We start from the raw sequence: 27,293 nt of genomic DNA, 5'->3' as shown, positions 1-27,293 counted from the left end.
GCAGTAGAGACAGCAGTAGAGACAACAGTAGACAGCAGTAGAGACAAAAACAGTAGACAGTAGTAGAGACAGCAGTAGAGACAGCAGTAGAGACAACAGTAGAGACAGTAGTAGAGATAACAGTAGACAGTAGTAGAGACAGCAGTAGAAATAGCAGTAGAGACAGCAGTAGAGACAGTAGTAGAGACAGCAGTAGAGACAGTAGTAGAGACAACAGTAGACAGTAGTAGAGACAACAGTAGAGATAGCAGTAGAGACAACATTATAGATAGCAGTAGAGACAGCAGTAGAGACAGCAGTAGAGACAGCAGTAGAGACAGTAGTAGAGACAGTAGTAGAGACAGCAGTAGAGACAGCAGTATAGATAGCAGTAGAAACAGCAGTAGAGACAGCAGTATGGATAGCAGTAGAGACAGCAGTAGAGACTACAGTAGACAGTAGTAGAGACAGCAGTAGAGACAGCAGTAGAGGCAGCAGTATAAATAGCAGTAGAGACAGCAGTAGAGACAGTAGTAGAGACAGTGGTAGAGACAGCAGTATAGATATTAGTAGAGACAGCAGTAAAGACAGTAGTAGAGACAGCAGTAGAGACAGCAGTAGAGACAACAGTACAGACAGTAGTAGAGACAGCAGTAGAGACAGCAGTAGAGACAACAGTAGACGGTAGTAGAGACAGCAGTAGAAATAGCAGTAGAGACAGCAGTAGAGACAGCAGTAGAGACAGCAGTAGAGACAGCAGTACAGACAGTAGTAGAGACAGCAGTAGAGACAGCAGTAGAGACAACAGTAGACGGTAGTAGAGACAGCAGTAGAAATAGCAGTAGAGACAGCAGTAGAGACAACAGTAGACAGTAGTAGAGACAACAGTAGACATTAGTAGAGACAACAGTAGAGACAGTAGTAGAGACAACAGTAGACAGTAGTAGAGACAACAGTAGAGACAGTAGTAGAGACAACAGTAGAGACAGCAGTATAGATAGCAGTAGAGACAGCAGTAGAGACAGCAGTAGAGACAGCAGTAGAGACAACAGTAGAGACAGCAGTAGAGACAGTATTAGAGACAGCAGTAGAGACAGCAGTAGAGACAGCAGTAGAGACAACAGTAGACAGTAGTTGAGACAGCAGTAGAAATAGCAGTAGAGACAGCAGTAGAGATAGCAGTAGAGACAGCAGTAGAGACAACAGTAGACAGTAGTAGAGACAACAGTAGACAGTAGTATAGACAGTAGTAGAGATAGCAGTAGAGACAGCAGTAGAGACAGCAGTAGAGACAGCAGTAGAGACAGCAGTATAGATAGCAGTAGAGACAGCAGTAGAGACAGTATTAGAGACAGCAGTAGAGACAGCAGTAGAGACAGCAGTAGAGACTACAGTAGACAGCAGTAGAGACAGCAGTAGAGACAGTAGTAGAGACAGCAGTAGAGACACCGGTAGAGACAGTAGTAGAGACAACAGTAGAGACATCAGTAGAGACAGTAGTAGAGACAGCAGTAGAGACAGCAGTAGAGACAACAGTAGACAGTAGTTGAGACAGCAGTAGAAATAGCAGTAGAGACAGCAGTAGAGATAGCAGTAGAGACAGCAGTAGAGACAACAGTAGACAGTAGTAGAGACAACAGTAGACAGTAGTATAGACAGTAGTAGAGACAGCAGTATAGATAGCAGTAGAGACAGCAGTAGAGACAACAGTAGAGACAGCAGTAGAGACAGCAGTAGAGACAACAGTAGAGACAGCAGTAGAGACAGTATTAGAGACAGCAGTAGAGACAGCAGTAGAGACAGCAGTAGAGACAACAGTAGACAGTAGTTGAGACAGCAGTAGAAATAGCAGTAGAGACAGCAGTAGAGATAGCAGTAGAGACAGCAGTAGAGACAACAGTAGACAGTAGTAGAGACAGCAGTAGAGATAGCAGTAGAGACAGCAGTAGAGACAGCAGTAGAGACAGCAGTATAGATAGCAGTAGAGACAGCAGTAGAGACAACAGTAGAGACAGCAGTAGAGACAGTATTAGAGACAGCAGTAGAGACAGCAGTAGAGACAGCAGTATAGATAGCAGTAGAGACAGCAGTAGAGACTACAGTAGACAGCAGTAGAGACAGCAGTAGAGACAGTAGTAGAGACAGCAGTAGAGGCAGTAGTAGAGACAGCAGTATAGATAGCAGTAGAGACAGCAGTAGAGACAACAGTAGAGACAGTAGTAGAGACAGCAGTAGAGACACCGGTAGAGACAGTAGTAGAGACAACAGTAGAGACAGCAGTAGAGACAACAGTAGAGACAGTAGTAGAGACAGCAGTAGAGACAGCAGTAGAGACAACAATAGAGACAACAGTAGAGACAGCAGCAGACAGAAGCAGAGACAAAAGTACACAGTAGCAGAGACAACAGTAGAGACAGCAGTAGAGACAAACGTAGAGACAGCAGTAGACAGTAGTAGAGAAAGCAGTAGAGACAACAACAGTAGACAGTAGTAGAGACAGCAGTAGAGACAGCAGTAGAGACAACAGTAGAGACAACAGTATACAGTAGTAGAGACAGCAGTAGAGACAGCAGTAGAGACAGCAGTAGAGACAGTAGTAGAGACAACAGTAGAGACAGTAGTAGAGACAACAGTAGACAGTAGTAGAGATAGCAGTAGAAATATCAGTAGAGACAGCAGTAGAGATAGCAGTAGAGACAGCAGTAGAGACAGCAGTAGACAGTAGTAGAGACAGCAGTAGAGACAGCAGTAGAGACAGCAGTATAGATAGCAGTAGACAGTAGTAGAGACAGCAGTAGAGACAGCAGTAGAGACAGCAGTAGAGACAGTAGTAGAGACAGCAGTAGAGACAGTAGTAGAGACAACAGTAGAGACAGTAGTAGAGACAACAGTAGACAGTAGTAGAGATAGCAGTAGAAATATCAGTAGAGACAGCAGTAGAGATAGCAGTAGAGACAGCAGTAGAGACAGCAGTAGACAGTAGTAGAGACAGCAGTAGAGACAACAGTAGAGACAGCAGTAGAGACAGCAGTATAGATAGCAGTAGACAGCAGTAGAGACAGCAGTAGAGACAGCAGTAGAGACAGCAGTAGAGACAGTAGTAGAGACAGCAGTAGAGACAGTAGTAGAGACAGCAGTATAGACAGCAGTAGAGACACCGGTAGAGACAGTAGTAGAGACAACAGTAGAGACAGCAGTAGAGACAACAGTAGAGACAGTAGTAGAGACAGCAGTAGAGACAGCAGTAGAGACAACAATAGAGACAACAGTAGAGACAGCAGCAGACAGAAGCAGAGACAAAAGTACACAGTAGCAGAGACAACAGTAGAGACAGCAGTAGAGACAAACGTAGAGACAGCAGTAGACAGTAGTAGAGAAAGCAGTAGAGACAGCAGTAGAGACAACAGTAGAGACAACAGTATACAGTAGTAGAGACAGCAGTAGAGACAGCAGTAGAGACAGCAGTAGAGACAGTAGTAGAGACAACAGTGGAGACAGTAGTAGAGACAACAGTAGACAGCAGTAGAGACAGCAGTAGAGACAGTAGTAGAGACAACAGTAGACAGTAGTAGAGACAACAGTAGAGACAGTAGTAGAGACAACAGTAGACAGTAGTAGAGACAACAGTAGAGACAGTAGTAGAGACAGCAATAGAAATAGCAGTAGAGACAGCAGTAGAGACAGCAGTAGAGACAACAGTAGACAGCAGTAGAGACAGTAGTAGAGACAACAGTAGAGACAGTAGTAGAGACAACAGTAGACAGTAGTAGAGATAGCAGTAGAAATATCAGTAGAGACAGCAGTAGAGATAGCAGTAGAGACAGCAGTAGAGACAGCAGTAGACAGTAGTAGAGACAGCAGTAGAGACAGCAGTAGAGACAGCAGTATAGATAGCAGTAGACAGTAGTAGAGACAGCAGTAGAGACAGCAGTAGAGACAGCAGTAGAGACAGTAGTAGAGACAGCAGTAGAGACAGTAGTAGAGACAACAGTAGAGACAGTAGTAGAGACAACAGTAGACAGTAGTAGAGATAGCAGTAGAAATATCAGTAGAGACAGCAGTAGAGATAGCAGTAGAGACAGCAGTAGAGACAGCAGTAGACAGTAGTAGAGACAGCAGTAGAGACAACAGTAGAGACAGCAGTAGAGACAGCAGTATAGATAGCAGTAGACAGTAGTAGAGACAGCTGTAGAGACAGCAGTAGAGACAGCAGTAGAGACAGTAGTAGAGACAGCAGTAGAGACAGCAGTAGAGACAGTAGTAGAGACAGCAGTAGAGACAGCAGTAGAGACAACAATAGAGACAACAGTAGAGACAGCAGCAGACAGAAGCAGAGACAAAAGTACACAGTAGCAGAGACAACAGTAGAGACAGCAGTAGAGACAAACGTAGAGACAGCAGTAGACAGTAGTATAGAAAGCAGTAGAGACAGCAGTAGAGACAACAGTAGAGACAACAGTATACAGTAGTAGAGACAGCAGTAGAGACAGCAGTAGAGACAGCAGTAGAGACAGTAGTAGAGACAACAGTAGACAGCAGTAGAGACAGCAGTAGAGACAGTAGTAGAGACAACAGTAGACAGTAGTAGAGACAACAGTAGAGACAGTAGTAGAGACAACAGTAGACAGTAGTAGAGACAACAGTAGAGACAGTAGTAGAGACAGCAATAGAAATAGCAGTAGAGACAGCAGTAGAGACAGCAGTAGAGACAACAGTAGACAGCAGTAGAGACAGTAGTAGAGACAACAGTAGAGACAGTAGTAGAGACAACAGTAGACAGTAGTAGAGATAGCAGTAGAAATATCAGTAGAGACAGCAGTAGAGATAGCAGTAGAGACAGCAGTAGAGACAGCAGTAGACAGTAGTAGAGACAGCAGTAGAGACAGCAGTAGAGACAGCAGTATAGATAGCAGTAGACAGTAGTAGAGACAGCAGTAGAGACAGCAGTAGAGACAGCAGTAGAGACAGTAGTAGAGACAGCAGTAGAGACAGTAGTAGAGACAACAGTAGAGACAGTAGTAGAGACAACAGTAGACAGTAGTAGAGATAGCAGTAGAAATATCAGTAGAGACAGCAGTAGAGATAGCAGTAGAGACAGCAGTAGAGACAGCAGTAGACAGTAGTAGAGACAGCAGTAGAGACAACAGTAGAGACAGCAGTAGAGACAGCAGTATAGATAGCAGTAGACAGTAGTAGAGACAGCTGTAGAGACAGCAGTAGAGACAGCAGTAGAGACAGTAGTAGAGACAGCAGTAGAGACAGCAGTAGAGACAGTAGTAGAGACAGCAGTAGAGACAGCAGTAGAGTTTATGGGAGAGGCTCTGTGCCACTCTACGGTCATTAATTAGCTACATTATGTGACAAGGCTTTTGGAGCACAGCGTTCTCTCTGCTGTCACTGGGCATTCAGCTGATAAACATGAACTAAATCCTCTCTCACATACAGTACAACAGGAACAACCCTGTGTTGTGTTCACACTTGAAGTCTGTTACATGCTAAATGCTTTGTGGACTTCACTGGACAGAAGTTGCTATCCGGTTTTGTGATAAAACAAAGGTGTGGTTGAATTTTTGGCTTCCCCAGTGATTTCACCCACGCACCACTACTGGAAAGTAGAGGGCTTTATGTCCAAAAAATTACCCTCAAGTCTTACTCTGTTGAGTTCAAACAGGCTGCATCATCTCAACTCACTGAATGAATGACATACAGCAATTGTAATCTGTATAACCCTCTCTCTCTGTCTATTTCTCTCTCTCTCTCTCACACACACACACACACTCCTTTTCCCCCTTTTCTCTCCTTTTCCCACTCCCTCTTTCCCCCCCCCCTCTCCCTCCCCGCCCCCCTCTCATTCTTTGGCATTCAGGTCTCTCCGGCTGAGAGGGCAGAATCGTGGCAGAACGTGAGCGTGTTCAGCTCTGTAGTCAAACCCAATTTGGGCTCACAGGCGTGAGATTTAGACAACGTGTTAGTACCAATCAGTATTCTGTGTCCTACTTCATACAGTTCTGATTAATTTCACAGGGTTGCGTGTTTCCGGTGCCTGAAGCCTTGCCCTACTTCAGCTTAACTGCTTCAGCACACACATCTCTGTTTGTCTGTCCAGTTCTACAGAGAGCTATAGACCCTGTCATACCACAGAGTTGGCCCAGAGTATTGGTCTACTGGACATGCAATGAGGTGACAGCCACATATGGCTGTGTCACTTGAGGTGAGGTCACGTAGAGACCGTAGAGGGTCACCCAAAGGTCACAGACCACCACATCCCATAGACCCATACTATATGGTCAGAGACAGGCTGTTGACCAGTCAAATCACCACATCCCATAGCCATGGTCAGAGAATGGTGCTGGAATAGTGGAGGCAGCTCCTGTTTTCTTTGCGACTTGCGGTAACTCTCCGTGGTTCTAAATCAATAGTTGTTTAGTGGTCCGATAATGCCGGAAACATTAACCTGCTTGATGCTGTAGGTAATGGAACTGTCTGTTACTGTACATACAATATGCTTTGTGGACTTTACTGGACAGAGGTTGCTATCTGGCTTTGTGATAAAACAAAGGTGTGGTTGAATTTATTGGCTTCCCCAGTGATTTTACCCACGCACCACTACTGAAAAGTAGAGGGCTTTATGTTTCTAGAACCATACCGCAATTGAGAATTGATTCACGTTTAGATTGAGTTTTTGGCTGTTTTGGCTTCCGGAGCGAATTCGCCCTTTAAACAGAACAGGTAAGGTCCTTGGACTATAAGGAGTAACGTTAGGGTCCTTTAGTCCAATATTGCACTAGTAGCTAGCTAGATAGCTAGCTAAGCAAGCAACATGTTTCACTTAGCTTGATTCATCAGAGATTAGGCTTTTGGAAAGAGCTTGACATCGGCAAGTCATCATCCTGGTAAAGTTGTCTGTCAGACTACTGTGATCCCCACTATCTATGTCAAGCAAATCAAACAATATTTTGAATATAGCCATCTAATTTATCCCGTTGACGTTGTCCATCAATCATGTCTGTCAACAGCAATCGTGATTAAACACTCTTAAAAACAATGTTGAAAAGGGGATAATGTTAGTCAACTTCGCTAGGTAGGCCCATGTTGGTTGGATAAAAAACGTACCACTATGTTTAGCCAACTGTACTAAGTGTCTACCGGTAGCTTGCAAAGTAAACATTATCAGCTAACAGTACATCGGAATATGCGACCTTCTGCTGCTTGACATGCAGAGCCCAGAAAGGATGGGAAATTAACCTAAACCACTCATACTTGTCAGGTACGATTCACTTTTATTTTACATCACTCAAATATCTAATTAATGGTAGCCAATATTGAGAGATATCGTGAGGCTAGCCTCATGTATCTGAAATTACATGATCAATTGATGTACTGATCATGAAAAGCAAGCAGTTACTTGCTATATAACTCTGATGATAGAGATAAATGTAGAATAATTGGAAATGTGTAGTTCTGACTATGCTCTTCAAGAGGTGATGATATTACAACCACATCGTTTTCCTTTATTTAACCAGCCCTTGAAAACGGTACGCAGTTGTCAATGGGTTTTAGATGAGCTACGGGTCTCGTTGCCCCCCCAGCAGGCAAGTCGAACGTTCTTCCCCTTATTGTGACATTTTAATGATAACGACCTTTATAGCTAGGCCTGGAGTTTTTCCTGACCACACAAATTAGGGGTTCAACAAGGGTTCTTCTAAGATCCTCAAAGTTCTTAGAAGAACCTTAACGTTCTTGGCACTGAAAATGGCCTCCAAAAGGTTCTTCCAAGAACCCCATAGGAGGTGGGGTTCATCGAGGAACCTCCTTAGTTGCTGGGGGTTCTTGCAGGAACCTAACTGCCCAACTGAAACACAAGGATTTGAATTTGAAAGGACAGCAGGTGCAGGCACTTAACTGAAAAAATGTAAAGATCTCTTCAATTTAAGGTAAGATTTGTCCCTTGTATGATCTAAATTGATATTGTTTTATGATGATACCATCTATCTTTTCATATTTGTGCAAATCTTTCTAAAACAGAAAATGGACACAATACAATGGATATCAATCAACAAAGAGGTAAGACTATGTAGGGTATAAGAATATGTTGAAGGATAGCTGAATTGGTTAAAAAATTAACCCCAAAAGGTTCTTAGAGGATTCATTTTTTCTTCGAACAATTTATAGGGGTCCAGGAACCTTTTCTTTTTAGAGTGCACATGACCAGATTTTTTTTCCTGACCACATGACCTGAGTTTTTCCTGGTAATAGACTAGACGGAACCAGAATAAATCCCCAGAGGTTTCTGACAGCCCCTCCCTTCTCTCTTTCTGCTGCCTTATCAGCCCAGTGCCACACATCGCACTGAGTGGTCCATTACCGTAGACCATCGCAGACACACACACACACACACACACACACACACAGACACACACACACACACACACACACCAATACAGCTGCTGAATGCTGCTCAATAAGCAGGAGACACTCATAAAAAGGAAATGGGATACAGAAACACTACAGTAACTACTCAGGACACAAGCTGCAGAGCACACTGCTTTTCTGGACGGGTCAGCAACTTGGAAATGGTTTGTTGTTGTACTACAGTGGAACCCAGTCAATAACCTATATCAGTGTTGTATAATGCTCCAACTCCAAGATACAAATCTGCCCTGGCCCAGCCCTTACAAAAACGTACCATGGTACTTTCATTCATACCATGGTATAGTGTGAATCATGGAAATGTACAATGGTTTCAGCCTTGAAGTATGATGGTACCACCATCATTGGTAGAGCATGGTGCTTGCAACGCCAGGGTTGTGGGTTCGATTCCCACGGGGGGCCAGTATGAAAATGTATGCACTCACTAACTGTAAGTCGCTCTGGATAAGAGCGTCTGCTAAATGACTAAAATTTAAATGTACCTAAATATTACCCCACACTCCAAAAATTAGGGGTTCAACAAGGGTTCTTCTAAGATCCTCAAAGTTCTTCGAAGAACCTTAGGGTTCTTGGCACTGAAAATGCCCCCCAAAAGATTCTTCCAAGAACCCCATAGGAGGTGGGGTTCATCGAGGAACCTCCTTAGTTGCTGGGGGTTCTTGCAGGAACCTAATTGCCCAACTGAAACATTTGGATTTGAATTAGAAAGGACAGCAGGTGCAGGCACTTAACTGAAAAATGGAAAGATCTCCTCCATTTAAGGTAAGGTTTGTCCCTTGTATGATCTAAATTGATATTGTTTTATGATGATACCATCTATCTTTTCATATTTGTGCAAATCTTTCTAAAACAGAAAATGGACACAATTCAATGGATATCAATCAACAAAGAGGTAAGAATATGTAGGGTATAAGAATATGTTGAAGGATAGCTGAATTGGGTGCAGATGACTGGGTATGCTAATTTGTATTGGTATGTTATGCTGATCACATTTACCATCCTCCTAACTTACCTCTTCAATGAATATCCCATAGGCCTCTACATTATGGACAAGGTATGTGTCACAGCGACGTGTATGCGGTAGGCGAAGTCAAGAGCAGGACACTGAGCTACTGGCAGAAACTTTACTGGATGCAGTGCAAAATACAAAGTACACAGGCAACCTCAAACAGCGAGGAAATAATAAGACCCGCACACATGGGCAACTGCCGCAAAGACCAAAACAATTACGCACAATACACAATGAGAAACAGAGGGTTATAAAGGGAACACAATAAAACATAATTGGAAACAGGTGTAAACAATAAAGACCAAACAAGACAAACACCGAAACATCGATCGGCAGCAGCTAGTACTCCGGGGACGACGAACGCCGAAGCCTGCCTGAGCAAAGAGGAGGTGCAGCCTCGGCTGAATCCGTGACAGTACCCCCCCCCCCCCCCCCCCCCCCCCCCTTGACGCGCGGCTCCAGCCGTGCGCCGACTCCGGCCTCGGGGACGGCCAGGAGGACACGGAGCAGGGCGAGTCGGATGACTCCGGTGGAAATCCCTCAACATGGAGGGATCTAGGATGTCCCTCCTAGGGACCCAGCACCGTTCCTCCGGACCGTACCCCTCCCACTCCACGAGATACTGCAGGCCCCCCATCCGACGCCTCGAATCCAAGATGGAACAGACTGAATACGCCGGAGCCCCCTCGATGTCCAGCGGGGGCGGAGGAGCCTCTCGTACCTCACTCTCCTGGAGTGGACCAGCTACTACCGGCCTGAGGAGAGACACATGGAACGAGGGGTTCATGCGGTAATTAATGGGCAGTTGTAACCTATAACATACCTTGTTCAATCTCCTCAGGACTTTAAATGGCCCCACAAACCGCCGACCCAGCTTCCGGCAGGGCAGGCGAAGGGGCAGGTTTCACCGGGAGACCCGATCTCCCGGTGCATACACCGGAGCCTCACTGTGGTGGCGATCGGCTCTCGCCTTTTGCCGCCTGATCGCTCGCTGGACATGGACATGCGCAGCGTTCCAGGTTTCCTCTGAGTGCCGAAACCACTCGTCCACCGCAGGGGCTTCGATCTGGCTCTGATGCCAAGGTGCCAGGACCGGCTGATAACCTAGCACACACTGAAAAGGCGTAAGGTTAGTTGAGGAGTGGCGAAGTGAGTTTTGGGCTATTTCGGCCCAGGGGATATATTCCGACCACTCCCCCTGCCGGTCCTGTCAATAGGACCTCAGAAACCTACCCACATCCTGGTTCACTCTCTCCACCTGCCCATTACTCTCGGGGTGAAACCCTGAGGTAAGGCTAATCGAGACCCCCAGACGTTCCATAAACGCCCTCCAGACTCTAGAGGTGAACTGGGGACCCCGATCAGACACTATATCCTCAGGTACCCCGTAGTGCCGGAAGACGTGTGTAAACAGGGCGTCAGCAGTTTGTAGGGCTGTAGGGAGACCTGGCATAGGAATGAGATGGCAGGCCTTTGAAAACCGATCCACAACGACCAAGATCGTCGTATTCCCCTGGGAGGGGGGAAGGTCCGTGACGAAATCCACCGAGAGGTGAGACCACGGTCGTTGTGGAACGGGTAGGGGTTGTAATTTCCCTCTGGGTAGGTGTCTAGGCGCCTTACACTGAGCGCACACCGAGCAGGAGGAAACATAAACCCTCACGTCCTTAGCCAAAGTGGGCCACCAGTACTTTCCACTAAGGCAGTGCACTGTCCGTCCAATACCAGGATGGCCAAAGGAAGGTGACATGTGAGCCCAATATATTAATCGATCACGAACCTCGAGCGGCACGTACTTCCGACCCTCTGGACACTGTGGGGGAGTAGGATCGGTACGTAACACCCGCATCAACCTCCCATACCACCGGTGCCACCAGACAAGACTCCGGAAGTATGGGAGTAGGCTCAATGGACCTCTCCTCTGTGTCATATAGTCGGGACAGGGCGTCTGCCTTAGCGTTCTGTGACCCTGGTCTATAGGTGAGCGTAAATACAAATCGGGTGAAAAACATAGCCCACCTAGCCTGGCGAGGGTTCAGCCTCCTCGTCGCCCGGATGCACTCCAGGTTACGATGGTCAGTCAAAATGAGAAATGGGTGTTTAGCCCCCTCAAGCCAATGCCTCCACACCTTCAGGGCTTGCACCACAGCTAACAGCTCCCTGTCCCCCACATCATAATTGCGCTCCGCCGGACTGAGCTTCTTAGAAAAGAAAGCACAGGGGCGGAGTTTAGGTGGCGTACCCGAGCGCTGAGACAGTACAGCACCGATCCCAGCCTCGGACGCATCCACCTCAACTTGGAACGCCAAAGAGGGATCCGGATGTGCCAGCACCGGAGCCGAGGTAAACAGGTCCTTCAGATGCCTAAATGCCCTGTCCGCCTCAGTCGACCACTGCAGACGCACCGGACCCCCCTTTAGCAGGGAGGTAATGGGAGCTGCTACCTGCCCAAAGCCCCGGATAAACCTCTGGTAGTAATTGGCAAAACCCAAGAACCGCTGCACCTCCTTCACCGTGGAGGGAGTCGGCCAATTGCGCACGGCTGAAACACGGTCAATCTCCATCTCCACACCTGACGCGGACAACCGGTGTCCCAGGTAGGAGATGGACTCCTGGAAGAACAGACATTTCTCCGCCTTTGCATACAGGTCATGGTCCAACAGTCTACCCAGCACCCGACGAACCAGGGACACATGCTCTGCGCGGGGAGCGGAGTATATTAGAATGTCATCAATATACACCACTACACCCTGTCCATGTAAGTCCCGGAAAATCTCATCCACAAACGATTGGAAGACTGAAGGAGCATTCATTAACCCGTATGGCATGACGAGGTACTCATAGTGACCCGAGGTGGTACTGAATGCTGTCTTCCACTCATCTCCCTCCCTAATGCGCACCAGGTTGTACGCGCTCCTGAGATCCAATTTTGTGAAGAATCGCGCCCCGTGTAATGACTCCGTCATACTAGCAATCAGAGGGAGAGGATAGCTATATTTGATGGTGATCTGATTGAGACCACGGTAGTCAATACACGGGCGTAAACGCCCATCTTTCTTCTTCAAAAAAAAGAAACTCGAGGACGCAGGGGAAGTGGACAGCCGTATGTATCCCTGTCTCAGCGATTCGGCGACATATGTTTCCATAGCCGCCGTCTCCGCCTGAGACAGAGGATACACATGGCTACGTGGAAGCGCAGCGCCTACTTGGAGGTTTATCGCACAATCCCCCTGTCGATGGGGTGGTAATTGAGTCGCCTTCTTTTTACAGAAGGCGAGAGCCAAATCAGCATATTCAGGTGGAATGTGCATGGTGGGAACTTGGTTCGGACATTCCACCGTCGTGGCCCCTACGGAAACACCCACACACCTCCCGACACACTGATCAGACCATCCCTTGAGAGCCCTCTGTTGCCATGAAATGTTGGGGTCATGAGACGTCAACCAGGGAAGCCCCAACACCACGGGAAACGCAGGAGAGTCAATCAAATACAACCAAATTATCTCCTCATGGCCCTCCTGCATTTTCATCCTGAGCGGCGCCGTGACCTCCCTAATCAACCCAGACCCCAAAGGGCGACTATCTAGGGCATGGATAGGGAAGGGCACATCCACTGGAACTATAGGAATCCCTAACTTATGGGTGAAATGGCGATCGATAAAATTCCCAGCTGCGCCTGAATCGACTAGCGCCTTATGCTGGGAATGAGGAGAAACCTCGGGAAACACAACTTTATTACACATATGCGCAACAGGGAGCTCTGGGTGAGTTGGGCGCCTACTCACCTGGAATGACTCATCAGTGCGCAGCCTACTGCCTCGATTCCGAGGAAACCCTCCCCAGCACCGACCAGCAGTGTGTCCTCTGCGGCCACAGTTGGTGCAGGGGACGGCCTCTCTCCTGGTCTCTCTCCTAGTACCAGCACCTCCGAGCTCCATCGGGGTCGGCTCGGAAGTGATGGGGGATGGAATGGACGGCCCCGAGTCCGGACGTCCGTGGGCAGCCAACAGGGTGTCCAGGCGATTCGACATGTCCACCAGTTGATCGAAGTTTAGGTTGGTGTCGCTGCAGGCCAATTCCCGACTCACGTCCTCCCTCAAGCTACATCTGTAGTGGTCGATGAGGGCCCTCTCATTCCATCCCGCGTTGGCAGCCAGTGTCCGGAAGTCCAGTGCGAACTCCTGCGCGCTCCTCCTCCCCTGTCGAAGGTGGAATAGACGTTCACCCGCCGCCTTCCCCTCTGGGGGATGATCGAACACCGCCCTGAAGCGGCGGGTGAACTCCGCATAGTTGACTGTAGCGGCGTCTATTCCCCCCCACTCGGCATTGGCCCACTCCAGCGCCTTGCCGGACAGACAGGAGATGAGGGCGGACACGCTCTCGTATCCCGAGGGTGCCGGGTGGATGGTTGCCAGGTAGAGTTCCACCTGGAGCAGGAAACCCTGACACCCGGCAGCTGTGCCATCATAAGCCCTCGGGAGCGAGAGCCGAATCCCACTGGACCCCGGAGATGAAGCGATGGGCATAGCTGATGGTGGTGGTAGACCAACTTCTTCTTTCCCATCGCTCCACGGTTTTCACCACCTGTTCCATGGCGGTGCCGAGAGCCTGGATCATAGCCGCTTGTTGTTCTACGTGCTCTTCTATTGATCCAGCTGGCACCGCCGCTCCTGCTGACTCCATGTCTAAAGGTGCGTAATTATGTCACAGCGACGTGTATTCGGTAGGCGAAGTCAAGAGCAGGACACTGAGCTACTGGCAGAAACTTTACTGGATGCAGTGCAAAATACAAAGTACACAGGCAACCTCAAACAGCGAGGAAATAATAAGACCTGCACACATGGGCAACTGCCGCAAAGACCAAAACAATTACGCACAATATACAATGAGAAACAGAGGGTTATAAAGGGAACACAATAAAACATAATGGGAAACAGGTGTAAACAATAAAGACCAAACAAGACAAACACCAAAACATCGATCGGCAGCAGCTAGTACTCCGGGGACGACGAACGCCGAAGCCTGCCCGAGCAAGGAGGAGGAGCAGCCTCGGCTGATTCCGTGACAATATGTGTATGAAAACCATTATCAAAACAGTTTTATTCATTCACATTCACCACAAAAACCAAGGTATGAATACTGTCATGTGCATGTTTTGTTAATCATCTGTATAATTACAAAATGTTTTGATTCACAGACTTCACCCTCCCTACACCTCTGATGAATATAACAGGAAACCTGTTTGATCACCATGCACTGCAAAATCATTCTGGCTATGAATACGGAGAACATCGACACATTAACATCAACACGCCAGAGGATATACCCATTATACTTGGGCGTTTACCTCATATTTAGATTTGTTTATTCTGCTTTGCCACTAAAATCATAATAAACACTGACAACTAAAATATTGTGTTGTTGTTGTTATTGTTATGCGTATTATTATTAATAATAATAATAGGGGAGGGGGGGTAGTTACAAAATGTCCCCCAAAAGGTTATTTGAGGATCCATTAAAGGGGGTTCTTTGAAGAACCCCTAAAGCAGGGTTCTTCAATTCCGGTCCTGGAGGGCCGAAACACCTCTGTTTTTCATCCTCTCCTTCTAATCAGGGGCTAATTCAGACCTGGATCACCAGGTGAGTGCAATTAACTACCAGGTAGAAATAAAAAACAGAAGTGTTTCGGCCCTCCAGGACCGGAATTGAAGAACCCTGCCCTAAAGGATCCTCCAGGAACCTTTTCTTTTTAGAGTGCATGTCCTATGGATATATCCTCTGGCGTGTTGATGTTAATGTGCCGATGTTCTCCGTATCCATAGCCAGAATGATTTTGCAGTGCATGGTGATCGAACAGGTTTTCTGTTATATTCATCAGAGGTGTAGGGAGGGTGAAGTCTGTGAATCAAAACATTTTGTAATTATACAGATGATTAACAAAACATGCACACGACAGTATTAATACCTTGGTTTTTGTGGTGAATGTGAATGAAAAAAACTGTTTTGATAATGGTTTTCATACACATACCTTGTCTATAATGTAGAGGCCTATGGGATATTCATTGTAGAGGTAAGGGAGGAGGATGGTAAATGTGATCAGCATAACATACCATTATAAATTAGCATACCCAGTCATCTACACCCAATTCAACTATCCTTCAACATATTCTTATACCCTACATAGTCTTACCTCTTTGTTGATTGATATCCATTGAATTGTGTCCATTTTCTGTTTTAGAAAGATTTGCACAAATATGAAAGGATAGATGGTATCATCATAAAAAAATATCAATTTAGATCATACAAGGGACAACCATTACCTTAAATTGAGGAGATCTTTCCATTTTTCAGTTAAGTGCCTGCAACCGCTGTCCTTTCAAATTCAAATCCAAATGTTTCAGTTGGGCAGTTAGGTTCCTGCAAGAACGCCCACCAACTAAGGAGGTTCCTCGATGAACCCCACCTCCTATGGGGTTCTTGGAAGAACCTTTTGGAGGCCATTTTCAGTGCCAAGAACCCTAAGGTTTTTCGAATAACTTTGAGGATCTTAGAAGAACCCTTGTTGAACCCCTAATTCTTAGAGTGTGGTATTACTTAGATGTGGGGCTCTGCTGGGAGTTTACCTCATTTAGATGTTTTAATTCTGCTTTGCCACTAAAATCATAATAAACACTGAGAAGTAAAATAGTGTGTTATTGTTGTTATTGTTATGCGTATTATTATTAATAATAATAATAATAGGGGGGGTAGTTCAAAAATTATTCAAAAGGTTCTTCAAGGATCCATTAAAAGGGGTTATTTGAAGAACACTTTTAAAGGGTTCTTCTAAGAACTTATAGGGGTTCCCCCACAGTTTCAATTTGAAGAACCCCTAAAGGATCCTCCAGGAACCTTTTCTTTTTAGAGTGCATGGTATTGCCAGATTTTTGTCATGGTATAGATGTGGATCATGGAAATACCATGGTTTCAACCTGCATTATACATTCTACCATGGTAATGCACAATTATGATAAATGTTACCAAAAATGATCGTATGGTACCATCTTTATTAATTGTGCGTTACCATAGTACAATGGCAGTATAATGTATTAAATAAATAACCTCCACAAGCTCAAAAGAGGTTGGTTGGTATTATATTGATGAATTTATTTACCAATATGGGCAAGTTTCTGATAAAGTCAGAGGCAGGCTACTATTGTTGGTCCTAGTTTGTCTGTCACATCAAATAAAAAGGGAAATAGTTGCTATGAAAAAGGCGTAACACTTTCTGTATTAATAGTACAGTTTTTTTGCTCATGTTTGGGTTCCCTGTGTTGCCAACCTGAAATGTGGGGGAATGTGAGATATATTGTAGCCTAATCTTTGGCATTTTGTAATCATTTGCAGTATTTATAGTCAAGGGGTGTTGAGCTTGTTTCAGCCTGCAGAGGGAGCCGCTCGCTCTAGTGGTTGCTTCACACGCTCTCACTCTACAGTGGCTCTCGCACTAGCCTGCCTAGTCGGTGAGTCAGTTGAATGAGCGAGCCAAGCCAACTGAAAACTAACGAGAAAAGCACCAGATAAACAAAATATTTTAAACGTTATCATCACAGTGGGCGAGTTATAAAGCATAGGATATGACACACCAAGTTAAGCGGAGTGTAATTATATTATTGTTGTTATTTTTTTTGATGTTTTGATAGTTTAATTAATTTATAAAAGTCTGTTAGCATAGAAGCTAACTTCGGCTAAAGTTAGCTCCAGTCAAGCTAGCCTGTCGTAGTTATGGTGACAGGACCAATGAACGTTCAGATGGAGTGTAAACAAAGGGAAACATAACTTGCTGTTTTTAGGGATATGTTGAGAATTACATTATGAAAATATATATATGAGGACACAGACCATCATAATACATTGTAAACAACTACCATGCTTTGATGTTTCACTACATGCGACAAATCATGGTATTTTTTTCATTGTACTACCATGGTAGCTAGTACAATGAAAAAAACATATTTTTTTTGGTCAATACCATGGCAGGAAAATACCATGATATTTGCACCAGTACCATGGTATTTTCCTGCCATGGTAGTGACCAAAAAAACATGGTATTTTTTTCATTGTACTACCATGGTAAAACATTTTAAGGGAGCCCAGGTAATCAGGCTACAGCAGCCAGTGGTGGAAAAAGTATGCAAGTAAAGATACCTTAATAGAAAATGACTCAAGTTAAAGTAAAATACTACTTGAGTAAAAGTCTAAAAGTATTTGGTTTTAAATATACTTAAGTATCAAAAGTAAATGTAATTGCAAAAATATATTTAAGTATCAAAAGTAAAAGTATAAATTATTTCAAATTCCTTATATTAAGCAAACCAGACGGCACCTTTTCCTTTTTTACTGATAGCCAGGGGCACACTCCAACACTCAGACATCATTTACAGATAGCCAGGGGCACACTCCAACACTCAGACATCATTTACAGATAGCCAGGGGCACACTCCAACACTCAGACATCATTTACAGATAGCCAGGGGCACACTCCAACACTCAGACATAATTTACAAACGAAGCGTTTGTGTTTAGTGAGTCCGCCAGATCAGAGGCAGTAGGGATGACCAGGGATGTTCTCTTGATAAGTGTGTGAATTGGACCATTTTCCTGTCCTGCTAAGTATTCCAAATGTAACGAGTACTTTAGGGTGTCAGGGAAAATGTATGGAGTAAAAAGTACATTATTTTCTTTAGGAATGTAGTGAAGTAAAAGTAGTCAGAAATATAAATAGTAAAGTAAAGTACAGATACCCCAAAAAACTACGTAAGTAGTACTTTAAAGTATTTTTACTTAAGTACTTTACACACCTGACAGCAGCCCTACTTGGCAAAGCCATGTTCAGTAGAGTGGTGTGGTGTAATCCACTGTCTTTACTACATGATACTCTACCATTTCAATTAAACCTTCACAGATCTCCCCCACTTGATAGAAGTCTGATTAAATAAGTATCATCACTTCTACTGAGATGAGTTCTCTTAATGGGTGTTTGAATCAGGGTATTAAGCCTAGTAAGAATACCTATGTCACATACGTTAGTATACATCAGTATGAAAATGTATGCACTCACTAAGCTCTGGATAAGAGCGTCTGCTAAAATGACTAAAATGTTTAATGTAAAATGAAATAGCACTGCTGGTCAACTGGCACTGACAGACCCTGACACAGTGTGTCAGGCCAACGGCCTTTAGCTTTAAGATGTGACATTTATTTCATGGAAGGGTCTGCTTGTATAATGATTCTCACTAACTAACCTACCACTAACAGTACCTGTCAGCTGTATAATGATTCTCACTAACTCACTTGGCACTAACTTTGTAGCTGTTTAATGATTCAGACTAACTAACTTCTACCTTGAATTTTAGGATATGGGATGGGTAAACTGATCCTAGACCTGTCTGAGGGTAACTTCTACCCGGAGCAGGGCACGTGCCACAGCCGTGTGCCTCTGAGTGGAGGTCGTTGAAGTGACACTACACTGCTGTTGTTGACATGGCATCACCCCCCATGGTGGCCCCATGGGTATCAGAGCTCTGTGAGGATCTGTTCCAGGACCACTTCCTTCCTCACAGTCACATCACATCACACACCAGCCAGCAGCCATGGACCTAAGCCAATCAGCTGGCTGCGTGACCTGATCCCAGACTCTCCTTCAGTTCTAGCTCCTCCCTCCAGCAGAGTGGTTCAAGTTATTATATTCCACTGCAATCACAGCACCCTACTCTATCAGCACATCAACATACTGTACACACTAACACTCTCAAATGGATGCACACACAGGTATGTCAATCTGAAAAGTACATCTCTTTGTATTTATGTTAAGGCAAAAGAGTGACACAAAAACATACTCAACATGGATGGCCATCAGAACATTTACATATATCCAACAACAGTCCAGTTTGAGTCACAGTGGGGGGTGAGAGGAAGGCAGAACACCAGATATCTATATAGAGGACCTCTCACTGCGCTTTTATTACATAAGACAGCAGACTACACCACTACGTCCCTTTATCTCCAGACTACACCACTACGTCCCTTTATCTCCAGACTACACCACTACATCCCTTTATCTCCAGACTACACCACTACATCCCTTTATCTCCAGACTACACCACTACATCTTTTTATCTCCAGACTACACCACTACGTCCCTTTATCTCCAGACTACACCACTACATCCCTTTATCTCCAGACTACACCACTACATCCCTTTATCTCCAGACTACACCACTACATTCCTTTATCTCCAGACTACACCACTACATCCCTTTATCTCCAGACTACACCACTACGTCCCTTTATCTCCAGACTACACCACTACGTCCCTTTATCTCCAGACTACACCACTACATTCCTTTATCTCCAGACTACACCACTACGTCCCTTTATCTCCAGACTACACCACTACGTCCCTTTATCTTCAGACTACACCACTACATCCCTTTATCTCCAGACTACACCACTACATCCCTTTATCTCCAGACTACACCACTACATCCCTTTATCTCCAGACTACACCACTACATCCCTTTATCTCCAGACTACACCACTACATCCCTTTATCTCCAGACTACACCACTACGTCCCTTTATCTCCAGACTACACCACTACGTCACTTTATCTTCAGACTACACCACTACATCCCTTTATCTCCAGACTTCACCACTACATCCCTTTATCTTCAGACTACATCACTACATCCCTTTATCTCCAGACTACACCACTACATCCCTTTATCTCCAGACTACACCACTACGTCCCTTTATCTCCAGACTACACCACTACATCCCTTTATCTCCAGACTACACCACTACATCCCTTTATCTCCAGACTACACCACTACATCCCTTTATCTCCAGACTACACCACTACATCCCTTTATCTCCAGACTACACCACTACATCCCTTTATCTCCAGACTACACCACTACATTCCTTTATCACCAGACTACATCACTACGTCCCTTTATCTCCAGACTACACCACTACATCCCTTTATCTCCAGACTCCACCACTACATCCCTTTATCTCCAGACTACACCACTACATCCCTTTATCTCCAGACTACACCACTACATCCCTTTATCTCCAGACTACACCACTACATTCCTTTATCTCCAGACTCCACCAATACATCCCTTTATCTCCAGACTACACCACTACATTCCTTTATCTCCAGACTCCACCACTACATCCCTTTATCTCCAGACTCCACCACTACATCCCTTTATCTCCAGACTACATCACTACATCCCTTTATCTCCAGACTACACCACTACATCCCTTTATCTCCAGACTACACCACTACGTCCCTTTATCTCCAGACTACATCACTACATCCCTTTATCTCCAGACTACATCACTACATCCCTTTATCTCTAGCTCTCAGGGGACATCTAATGGCTGAGTATATTTAACACAAGGCTCCAAGACAGAATATATGAGCTATACCGATTAACATTGACTGTAACTCCTGACTGTTAGTGTCTCCAGAACTATTTCACAGCACTATATCTCCAGCTATAGCACTCAATCTGCTGACTGACTGGCTAATGGCTTCATCTGTGTGCTCCGTTTCACAGGAAGTGCATACACAGTGCATATTAAACGAGCAGCAAGAAGCCTCTCTTGACTCGCTCAGAGACCATAGACATAGGCAAAATAGACACAGGCGCACATGCACACACACACACACACACACACACACTACTACTCACTGCTGAACTCCCTGCGGCGGGCCCGGGCCCTCCAGGGCCGGTTGCGGATCCAGTGCAGCCGTCTAGATAGTTCCATGGCCTGGTGCCAGCAGTGTGCCGTGGCCCTAGTCATTCCCCATCCACCCACACCATCACCCGGTGCTCCACGCTGCCTTGTCCTGGAGACAGGAGCTCATCCCTGGCCTGTAGTGGACTGGCTCTGGGCCTGACCCTGGTAGTCTCTGGTACTGGACAGCTACCTGCTAGAATATGTAGTTCATATGGATCTCTGGGTCAGACTGACTGGCTAGGTCGGTCTGTTTGTTTACAGCCAGTTCTGGGGAGTCTAGTGAGAACATTGTGATGGTGTGGATGGTCTCTCAGCTCTATCTTTAATTCATGAGTCAGTGGAACCCAACTCCCTGGGCTGGGCGGGAGGCTCAGGGAAACACACACACATACACACTCCCCAGGCCTCTGCACCTATCGACGGGCTGCATCTGAGACAAGGAGAGGAGGTCACACCCTGCTGAAACGTGATCCGCTACCATCCTGTACGGACCTGAAGGGAGAGGTGAGGACAAGAGAAACAGCGGTCACAAAAACACACTCATACTGACTCATACACACAAATACACTCATACTGACTCATACACACAAATACACTCATACTGACTCATACACACAAACACACTCATACTGACTCATACACACAAATACACTCATACTGACTCATACACACAAATACACTCATACACACAAACACACTCATGCTGACTCCTACACACAAACACACTCATACACACAAACACACTCATACTGACTCATACACACAAACACACTCATACACACAAACACACTCATACTGACTCATACACACAAACACACTCATACACACAAACACACTCATACTGACTCATACACACTATATAGGGCACTTTCCTCACAAATAAACGCAGAAGATCATCTTTAGTTGGCTGAATAACAACAGATGAGTTGGGTTCCACATTTACTTTGCCTGCAACCCAAAGACCATGCAAATCCATAATGGGCTTGTTTAGAGCTGTATTTTGCACTAGAGGGACCTCTAGTGGACGACCCTTTCATTGCATGTTATGTATAATCACTTCATATACTGTAACTAGGCCTAGTTTTGCAAGCCATACTCAAAAGAGGAATTTGGTCTCGATATCAAAAAGCATGACCCTTCCATTGTCTCTGCTTAGCCTCATGTCATTCAAACAAGTCTAAAACATATCCCAGAACTGTCTATTTTCACGTCTTTATTTTATTTTAATTCCACTTCATGTACCTGAATCATTTAATATCACAAAGTATATACACCTTTGCATTGTAAAGCTTGTTTGTCATTTGGTGCACTGTACATTTCTCCATCAGAAAATCGAACGAATACAAAATGGAACAAAGCAGTCAGTCAGACTCACACTGGAATAATGACTCAACATGTAGACATCAACAGGACCATTAAAGAACCTCCACTAGGAGTGACTACAACTTGACCGTCAATGGAACATATACTGTTAATAGATACAATAAACCACAACATATTGACCACAACCAGCTGCATAGGAATGAATGACAAGACCGTAGCATGACAACAACATGAGCAAACGGAATTGGAACGCAATGGAATGAGAATGCTTCAGTTAAATGTTCTGAAGGATGAATTGATGGGTGGTGGGTATATAAGGGACTGGGAGGTGTTTCCATGTGCACCGTGCAATGCATTTAATTGACATAAACATTTGGACAGTAAAGATGTTGCAGATAGACAAAATACTACAGTCATTACAAAAGACTCTCTTCATGGTATGAGAGGAACAACTTCAAGGACACACCACCATAGCCTGGTTTCGTAAGAGCTGGCAAGACAGCACAAACAGATCTGGGACCAGGCTAACACGACCATACTGCATCTCCCACGTAATACATCTTGTGCATTACAACTACATAGAAGGCTATACAATAATACAAAAAATAGCCTACATTTGGTCTGACAAATCACACATTTACAAAAGGCACAAGTGAAAACCATACTCTATTATATACAGTATTGTACTCTAACAAGATGAACCAGTGACAAACTGTACACGACTGATTTTGAGAAGTCTGTTTTCCCCCATGTGAGTGATTAAATTAAAATCAAATACAAAAATAAAATCGAAATTCTGAAGTTTTCAGACACCCAAATATAAACATTCCTACTAAAGATACCAGTGCACCAGTACTAAAGATTGAGGCAGAAATGCCTAATGTTGTTCTGTAAAGTGATGGTCCTTGTAAAGTGATGGTCCTTGTAAAGTGATGGTCCTTGTAAAGTGATGGTCCTTGTAAAGTGATGGTCCCTGTAAAGTGATGGTCCTTGTAAAGTGATGAAGGATCATTGTGAAGTTAAACCTTAGACTTGTAAAGGAACATGCTTTACACATGCATGTATACACCCTGTGAGTTAGGAATGACGGTAGGAAACAGCAACAAGGATGACCTTAAAAACCCTTAACTCAGTCCTGTGGATGACGTCACCAAGAGTGACATAGATAAGGCGAGTGAGATGGGTCTACGTTCTACATTTGTTCGGCCCTAATCCAACCAGAAGAATTCATAAATGTCAAAACGGGCATATGTGCTGCATACCTGCCCACTGACAACAATCAAAAGTTACATCAAAATACTCCAAACACAAAATGGCAGTCATACATTCGTGGAATTGTTTAAATTTCACAATCAGTTCATGTAAGACAAACAAATTAATTTGATTGACAGGTGAAGGGACTCGGTAAACCGCTCTGGATGGAATAAGATAACATTTTACATTAAAGCAAATAGCATGTTGCCATTGACAACATATATACATACATACACCAATAACAGAGAGCACATACAGAACAAAAACATTTGGATGACATTTACTGATAGTTTGGATTTGTTAAGTCCCCTGAACTCACAGTAATCGACAACATTGACTGACTCGTCCCTCAACAACCTGAAGTTCATAAAACTACCACTAGATGGTGCATGGAAATCAAATGTCCCGGCCAGTAGCTGTAATATTTGGTCTGGCGTATCAATGAATTGCACTGTAAAAGATGATGTTGCATTCCTCTAATAGGATGCAGCTGACAGGATGTTCAATTAAAATGGCATGAATGTGCATATATATATGGCAATGGATCCTACCAAATTCATGTTGTAGGATTTCTAGGTCTAAAACAAGATGACAAAATAACAATAGAAAGTATTATAAACTTGACCAGACTCAAAGCTAGGCACATGTACTCCCTCTCAAGGGGAGTTTTACAGCCTTGAGTCGCTTACGGCCGCATCGGCAACTCCATCTAGAACTAACCCATCACTCAGGTTACCACATCCCTCCACCCATAGTCCAAACATACTAACTGAGCCCAAAGAAACATAAACCGGGGGGGGGGGGGGGGGGGGGGATAGCTTTTTTAGCTAATCAGAGTCAAAAAGGGTCGAACTAACCAGTTCGGGTAGGAATGGGGCAGCAGTGAGTTGCCAAGTAACTAACTATAAGTGCAATCTTTCTGGGGTTTTGCGGGCTTTGTCTGAGCGTCAGACAAGGGCTGCCTCTGCGTCCCTCACAGCAGGCAATTGAGCTACCTGTGGGATGGCAACGAGGATCTGAGGCTGCTCTACGGCCACTCCATCATCGTCCCAGCCCAGATGGGAGGCTGATCTGAGGCTGCCTGGGTCACTTCCCCCCTCACCAGCAGGTGATCCACGTGGCGCCTCATCACCTTCCCAGCAACATCCAGTCTGTATGAGAGAGGGCCTGTAGTGGTGACCACCACACCTAGCGTCCATTTGTCATTCTCTGAGAAGTCCCTGAACCAGACGAGCGATCCAGCCACCAGCAACCTGGCGGGTTTGATGGTTTTCCTGTTGGTGGCCATCCATCCGTTCCTGACTGAGGAGAACTCTTGTGCCGACACCTGGCTTGAGTAGGTCCCATCTGGTCCGAACAGGGCGGCCAAACATCATCTCAGCTGGAGATATCCCGGTTGTGGTGTGTGGTGTAAAGCAGAAGGCTGCCAGGAATCGGAAAACTATGGCTTTCAATGAGCCTCCTGTTGCCTTTTTCAAGGCTATTTTCATTGTCTGGACTTCCCTCTCCACTAAGCCATTCGTGGAGGGGTGGTAGGGAGCGGAGGTGATATGGCGAATACCATTGGTTGCCAGAAAGGCCTTGATCTCCGTACTCATAAAGATAGCTGCATTGTCTGATACGACTGTATAGGGAAAACCATGAGTGCTGAACACTTCCCTGAGATGCTCAATTGTTGTTGCTGAGTTTGCAGTGCGGACTGGGAAAACTTCAGGCCATTTGGATTGAGCATCCACAGCCAACAAGAACATCTCCCCACGGAAAGGCCCTGCATAGTCAATGTGAATGCGAGTCCAGGGTTTTCCAGGCCACTCCCAAGGGTTGATGGGAGCTTATGCTGGAGCATTTCGTACCTGCTGGCAAGTAGCACATAACTGCACCTGCTCTTCCACCACTTTGTCTAATCCTGGTCCACCACACGTGTGCTCTTGCTGTGGCTTTCATTCTGGATCCTCCTGGGTGCGACTCGTGGAGTCCCTCCAGTAAAGTCTGACGTGCTTTTGGTGGCACCACTACTCGAAGGCCCCAAAGCAGGATGCCGTCCTCCACCGAGAGTTCATTTCTCCTTTTTGAAATATGGCTGCAACTCCTCCACAGTACAGTGGGCCGGCCATCCTTCCTGGACGAATCGGCTGACTTTGGAGAGAAGAGGGCCTCTTACAGTTCATTTCTTCAGTTGCCGATGGTCTACTGGAGCTGTTTGGAGCTGTTTCAGCAAGCACACCAGTTCAGCCTGCTGAGACCATTAGCATTAGCGATGGAGGGGCCCGGTCTGTACACCAACTCATATTTGTATTGCGCTAACATGAGGGCCCATCTTTGCAGTTGCCCGAAGGCGAATGGGTGTATGTTCTTCAGCTCACCCAGGAGCCCTAACAGGGGCTTATGGTCAGTTTGGATGGTGAAGTGGCATCCGTACGCATACTGGTGAAATTTCGTAATGCACAAGTAGTGCTGAAGACGACAACAAGACCTTGGATTTCTGGAAAGCTGTTTTCTGGGGTGTGTGCCACTTCCATTTTGCTCCAGCTTTCAGGAGGAGATGCAGTGAGGCCAGGACCCCAAGGTAGGCCCATAGCTCACTCACTTCCTTCGGTTCTGGGGCCTCTTTGATTGCTCTCACTTTCTTGTCCAGGGGTTGAAGCTCGTTGGCTATGACTTTGTGCTCCAAGTACTCCTCTTCGGGGGCCAGGAAAACACACTTGGATTTCTTCAAGCAAAGCCCTGTGCTCTCCAGTCTTGACAGCACTGTTTCAAGGTTTTTTAGATGGTCTTCCTCAGTGACACCGGTGATAAGGATATCATCCATGCATACAGCAGTGTGGCCACTAACAGATTCTCTGTTGTTCTTTGAAAGATCGCACAGGCAGAGGAGACTCCAAACGGATGGCTTGTGTACTGAAACAGCCCCTTGTGGATGTTTATCGTAACCGCTTTGCGTGATTCTTCAGCCAGCACCAACTGCTGGTATGCGTGAGACATGTCCAGCTTGGAAAAGCATGTCCCACCTGATAACTTTGTTAATAGCCTCTCTGTTCTTGGCAGTGGGTACTGATCCAGCCTGGAAGCTACATTGGTAGTAGTGGAGGCTGCTGAGGAGTGGACGGCTCATAATAATGGCTGGAACGGAGCAAATGGAATGGCATCAAACACATGGAAACCATGGAAACCATGTGTTTGATGTATTTGATACCATTCCACTTATTCCACTCCAACCATTACCATGAACCTGTCCTCCCCAATTAAGGTGCCACCAACTCCTGTGATTGGCAGTTAGCTTGTAATCTCCACAAATCCTGATATTTCCATCAGGCTTCATTACAGGGACAATGGGGACAGCCCACTCAGAGTAAGTTATTTGTTCCAGTATTCCAGTGGTCTGGAGCCTGTCTAGCTCTGCCTCGACCTTCTGTTGTAGTGTGAACGGCACTTGGCGGGCTTTGTAGAAGTGTGGTCCAACGGATTGGCCCACCTGAATTCACATTCCAGTCTCTTCTAGTTTT

Source organism: Coregonus lavaretus (assembly GCF_964263955.1).
Source record: "Coregonus lavaretus genome assembly, chromosome: 7".
Lineage (NCBI taxonomy): Eukaryota > Metazoa > Chordata > Actinopteri > Salmoniformes > Salmonidae > Coregonus > Coregonus lavaretus.
Note: the sequence above shows the minus strand (reverse complement) of the source record.